This window comes from Furipterus horrens, unplaced genomic scaffold (genome assembly GCF_987537825.1).
Source record: "Furipterus horrens unplaced genomic scaffold, mFurHor1.1.pri manual_scaffold_6, whole genome shotgun sequence".
Taxonomy (NCBI): domain Eukaryota; kingdom Metazoa; phylum Chordata; class Mammalia; order Chiroptera; family Furipteridae; genus Furipterus; species Furipterus horrens.
Genome location: NW_028327176.1, coordinates 133,794,137 through 133,800,432, shown reverse-complemented (window position 1 = coordinate 133,800,432; position 6,296 = coordinate 133,794,137). Strand labels below are relative to the sequence as shown.

Genomic DNA, 6,296 nt, shown 5'->3' with positions numbered 1-6,296 from the left:
CGGGGAGAGCGCGAGCTGCGCTGCGCGGAGCAAACAGCGCTGAGCCGCCGCCGCCTCACCAGCAGCAGCAGCAGCAGGGACCGCGCACGCCCGGACTACGATCGCAGCAGCAGCGCTAACGTGAGCGCCCGCCGCCGCCCTCGCCACCCGCCTGCCCACTCCCGCTGCCGCCCGGCTCTCGCTTTCCCCCCGGCCTCCCCTCGACCCTTCCCCTCCCCCTTCACGCCACACTCGGGGAGCTGGGAACGAGCTGCCATGTGATGCGCGTCCTCTCCTCGAGCTTTCGGTGACCCCCGACCGCCCACCGCGCCGGCCGCTGGGAGGGGGCTGCAGGCTGGGAAGACGCGGAGAAGAGGAGGCGGAAAAGGACGCAAAGTTCTCTGGTGGAGGTGAGTCCCGGGTCCTGGGCCCAGGCGCCGGGCGGGGTGTCGGGGCAAGTTTGAGGAGACAGTGGGTGCTCGGGGAGGCGTGGGCAATTGGCGCGGGAAAGGAGCCGCAATCGCCGGCGCGCGGCCGCCGGCCGAGCGCCCTGCCCGCTTTTATGGCATTTTCTAGGAACGGGAAGGCGGTGGGTGCCGAGCGGGCGGACTCGCCGCAGCGAATGTGCGCCCTCTCGCCTAGCTGTTTACGGCGGGCGAGGCGGCATTGTATTTCGTTCGCGTCGACGGGTGTTTTGGAACAGGAGGGGGAGGAGGAGCAGAGGGTAATAAGTCAGGCGTGCGGAGGGCGGGCAGGAGGGAGGCGCGCGTCCGCCGGAGCGGGAGCAGCTGTCAGACCCGCGGCCCTTCTCCCGGGCCCGGCAAGGCCCCGGCGCCCCGGCCCCCAGCCCTCGAGCTCCGCGTGGGACCGGACGGCCTCCAACCTACTCGCGGCGTGCGTGCCGGGGGCCGCTCGGTGAGGACGGCGGCCGCCACGCTTTTGCGCTCAGCTGTCAGTCGCCGCCAGATAGCCCGAGCGACTGCGACTGGCGGGGCATCAAAGCCCAAGTTGAGTGTCCCGAGAAGAGGCCAGTTGGGACCTCGCAGGGCAGACCTCGGGCTTCACGCTGAGTGAGTCCTTACTAGCCAAGGACTGGGTTATTGGGATGCGTCCCTGGGGAGGTAAACCAAGGGGTCCTGCCGTCATAGAGGGAAAACTTGCATATTCCTTTCCCCAAGATTCTGCAGGAAATTAAAGTGCAACATACACCCTCTCCCCCCTCCCACACTTCATTCTCCAAGCCCCAGAAGCTCAACCAAAGGAAAGGAGTTTATCCAGGGGACACCTCTCCACCTCCCTATGTGGAAGAGCCCTGTGGGTCTTGTAGTTCTCGCACCTGGTGGGTGCTCAGGATCCCAGCGCCGATGGAGAGGGCGGCGGGCGGCGCTCATGGACTGCTGTGAGAGGGGACTGTAGAGAGCATCTCGGTGACCTCCGCCTCGCTGGCCGAGGATGTGCAGGAACTCGGACCGTGGGAGGAAGAAAACAGGGCCAGGTGTGCGTGTATGAAAGCGGCCGCGCACTCCCGGCTTCAGGGATCGTGGGTACGTGGGGTATCCCCAGCACCCTTTAGTGTGTGGGCGAGTTTGACAACTTGGGTAAAGTTCTGGCCCAGCCACTGTCAGGATGGTTTAGTCTGTGGCCGGAGAAGCTCCCGGCCGCGGGTACCCATGGACCCTGGAAACTAAGAGGGACGAGGGTGCCCCACCTGCGCCTGAGCCACAGACTCCTGGTGGACCCGCGGATAGTGAGACGCGGTGTTCCTAGGTTTTCACTTTCTCTGCTTAGTGTTGCAGTCTCTCACTCTGTGTATATTGAATCTGTTGAGTGTATTTAACTAAAAAGGGTAATTACTTTAGATAAAAATTCTTTCCTGTCTAGTGGGAACCTTGGCGGAGATGATGCCTAATGAGCTATTTTGCTTTTGTCTGTTTAGAGTAAAATTAAAGATGTTAACTCTGATAACGGTTTTCTCAGATCATTAAAATGTAACATGTAGGAAAGGCATGTCTAGCTGCAAAGGCTCTGGCTGACATGAAAGAAGCTGAACGTGAAAGGCTGCCACTCCTTCAGCGGAGGGGGGCTATTTTGGTGAGGCAGAAAAAAAGTCTTGCTTAAAATGTGAGATGGCCCCACCCTGGTTCTCCAGCAGCTCTCCAGTAAACGGCATTTTTCATTCTTGCAGGTAATAATAAACGTGAGTCAAAATGACATCTTGTTAGAATTAGTCTTTAGTCTGTAAGCGAGATTGCTAAATTACAGTGTTGCATTCAAACTGTTCCAGTGAAAGGTCTGTCAGCATTTCCATTATAAATTCGGTTTTCCAGGAGTTTATAATTTCATCACAAAACTTTGAGTGGCTGAAATGTTTTTTTCCCTTTTAGTGTTCTGGGTTTAAAAAATACATTGATTGCCTGCTTCCATTATATTTGCTATTCTGGATACTTGAAAATCATTAATATGGGGTCTCAGAAATGGAATACACAATCATGGGATAAAGTGCTTTTAAGACATACTTTATTTGTGCAGAGCAGTGTTTTCATTTTGGATTTTGGAAGGCTTTAGGTTGCCATTTGGTAATCATAAATGTATTGCGTTAATTCTTCTGGTATCTGTCTATTCTGCAGGTGGATTGAAATGTCAATTTGTATTGTATATGCCAAGGATTATATTGAGAAACAATCTCCTCATATATATGTATGTCTAAACTCATGGCTAAATTATGAACACCCCTGTTAGTTACTTCTCAGGTCTTTGTGTTGCATGTTAGGATCTGCCACAGAGAAGAAGTAGTAAGGCAGAAAGTGAGGGGGAAATCTGGAAACCCCCCCCCCCCATTTACTTTTCAGTATTACTAGTGCCTAGGAGGAAGGCATTTATTCTTCCTGTTGAATTATCCCTTTAATTCAGTGTCTCCAGGCAAGTCCCTTGCAGTCCTTCACCTCTGGCTGCTATGTGAGGGGCTTAATTATTTGCAACCTGCCTTGAAATCCCTGGATGAAAGGCACTGAATAAGTGCAGAGTATTGTTATTCAGATATGGAATTTAATGATCCATTACACTTCATCAGGAAAATGCACTTTGCAGTGATGGTAGGAAATGTTTCCACCTGATAGAGGGTAATAATAACTGCTTAAAAGTAGGTTCAGATTACAGATGAGACAATTAACTCTAGCCATGTGCTCTTCAATTTGTTGCAATTCATTTTGTGATCAAAGTGAGTCACAGAGAGCCAGATGGTCAGGTTCATGTTCAAATCTCTCCTAGACCAGCCCTTCACTTGTGGGCCCACTGTCTGCACAGCCGACCGGACTTACTCATTAGCGCTTGTGAGCTATTCCTTAGAATCTGTTGTTGAGACTCCTGTAATGCCAACAAAAGGGCTCAGACCAATCTGTATTGTTGGGAGCAGTTTAATTTTCCTTGGATTAACTCATGCTTAGTGTCCCTGGTATGAATCCAGCCTTAACAAGGGAAGAGAGAGATCCCAGTGACTCTCTAGCTCAGCTGTGCAGGCCTCCACTGCCCTACTTTTTGTACCTCTGGTTTCAGGGGCTATGGTATCTGGCTTGGTGTAAATGCTGGCTTGATGCTGAATGAAAGGCAGAATACTTAAATAAATGCCCTTCCTGTTTGGTGAGGGATTGGGGAGCAGGACCAGCTTCATGGCATGAGACCTGCACCACGGCACAGGGCCCTCCTCCGCTCATCTGCTCAGAAGGACCTCATGCTTAGTTTTACCTTCAGCTGTTCTCTTCTTGAAATCTTTAATAATTATTGAACACGGAGCCCTTCATTTTTATTTTTCACTGGTCCTGGTGAGGGAGGGAGGCATAGGGTGGAGTGGCAGGTAACTACTACTTTGTCCCAGCTTCTTTTTGTCAGACAGGAATGGGTAGGAACATTGGCTTTGTGTTTCCACACTATCTCGGTTTTCCAAGGGAACCTGGATATATGGATTTTTATGTGGAATCCCCTGATTTTTAAATATTAGCTTCAAATTTTTTTAGATGTTAGATGAGCATATATGTAAGAGCTAGAGCTGGCCTGCAGGTTTTCCCACTGAATGGGCTAATTCATCTTATTGTTTAATATTTCTGAATTTGGCTATTTTCTAAAGGCCTGCCACATGGTAGATGATTTGTGGGTCTCCACCAAATGAATAGTTACAGCTGTTGAAGAAATTGAAAGGTAAAGGAAAAGCAAAACTTGAAATTAACATTGAGTTCCACTCAAGGACTGACAGCTTTCTTTTAAATATAGGATACAAGTTGAAAGGCCAAAAAATTAATACCATGGATACCATGTAATCCTCTGTAGGTAAATCATTCATAGCTTTTGAACTAACTGCCCTCTGTTTACTTGTTATTGACCAGATGGGGTACCTTGGCTATTTAATATTGATACTTGAGGACCTCCATGGAAATATGACAGTTGAAAACACCCACTGAAATCATAGCTGTAATTTATTGAATGCTTGCCATGTGCCCAGAAATGGTGCTAATAACTTTACCTATATGTAACTCATTGATTCCTCAAAGCAACCATGTGAAGTAAGCATTATGCCCATTTTGCAGAAGAGTTAGTTTCTCATTTTATGTTGGAAAGAATTTCATCTGAAGGCAGTGTGTATTTTCCTTACTGTATAAGGGTTATTTTGCCATCCTGTATACATCATCCCTGAGGCAGTGCCTGGGCATGGGGTAGGGGACATAGCATGCAGTGAGCATGGTCCCTACCTTCATGTACAAGAAACAAAAAACAATAGAAGATGGAACATGTTTGTCAAAATCTGGGATTCAGACAGCAAACCCTATTTCTGCCTCCCTTTTCCTCTCCTTTCCCAATCTGGATGTCAAAGAAGCTCCAGTGACATAGGTCCTATCAGAGACACTTGCAGTTCAGAAGTCCCAGCTGGCTGCAAAAATTGACATTTCCTTGAAAAAGAAAGTAGCTTTTGGCACACCTGGAGCTCTGTAAGGAAAAGCAGCATGAGGGAATGATGGAAAATTGCTTCTGTATTACCTGTCCCACCTTTACATTTTATGTAAATATTTACAAATTTTTCAAGTCCTAACTGAAACCTCATGTGAACTAAACATTTTGTAAACTCGTTAAGATTGCACAGAATATTACCCACCTTTTTTTGGGGGGGGGGAGCCTGGGTGACATTTAATAGAAAAGTAATTCTTTCTTTGTCAATTCAAGGTTTTTTCTTTTACTTTCTTTTCCTTTTTCTTTTCTCTCTCTCCATTCACCCCGCTCTGTTAATTTCAAATGTCAGTATACCTAAAACTGAAACCTAATCTTAACCATCAGCATGCTCCTCAGTTTCCCCAAAGCTGGAAGTATCCTCAGAATCACTACTGTGTCCTTTTCAAGGACCATTTCTTTTCTAAAGAATATGGGAATTGAACCTTGTTCTTCTGGTGGCACTGCTTCAAAAGTCAGGCAGGAATTTCACTTTTGTTTTTCCTTGAGCTATTTTTTCCAAAATAATAAATCTCCCGAATCTGAAAGCATTTCACGTGCTCATTCATTGTAGTCATTGGCATCACAGCCAAAATGTCTCAGTCTTCCCCAGTGACTTCATAATCACCATTTCTCCAGCACATTCCCTGGTTAACTTCTCTTTTGTTCCTTAGCCTGATAATAAATTATCCTTTGGTTCTGAGATGTGTCACTTTCCTCCCTGACCCTTTTGTTCCTCTCCTGAAGGCTGTAGGACACACTGCTGATGCCCCTGAGAGCTACCTCTTGGTTACAAGCTCCCTCCCCTCCTTGTCAGTTTTCATTTTCTTCTTTCCCAAGCATTTAAATCCTCCACTTTCCAGGCCTCCCATACATCTCGTAATTGTGCTCATTTGTTCCCGAGCCTGCAGCTGGCTCCAGGTTCACTTCAGAAGAAATCTTTTTGATTTTCCAGGTCCTCCACCAATTCCAGTCTTGTACTATCCTTCTTTCCCCCCATCATTTTCTGGAGATGCTCCAGGAGTTTCCTCAGGACTCTGCGAGTTTAACCCATAGGATACTTAGACTCTCACTTGGGAGTTTAAAGAGGAGAGAGCCCAGCGTGTGTGTTTTCATTCTACAAGTAGGAAAACAAGGAGAAGATGAAGGCTCAGCAAATTTCCTTAGTATCCCAGTATCCACGGATTATTGGCAATTTTTTATTTTTCTTCCCACCCTGTATTCTACTAAGCAGAAGTAGAAGCTTATGGATACCACAAAATGGGCCACAGGTCCAGAAATGCCATTCTTCGTAGACAGATGCCTCATTCATTCACCAAACCAACGTATACTGAATATCTTTTACG

General features: G+C 47.7%; 1 protein-coding gene across 1 annotated transcript in view; it reads left to right on the top strand.

The window, feature by feature from the left end:
• The window catches only part of BACH2 (BACH transcriptional regulator 2), a 337,887-nt gene continuing 331,591 nt past the window's right edge, over nucleotides 1-6,296 (top strand). The window contains exon 1 of the mRNA XM_090279677.1: nucleotides 1-389. The gene's annotated coding sequence lies outside the window, so the exon portion shown is untranslated. The remainder of the gene's footprint in view (nucleotides 390-6,296) is intronic.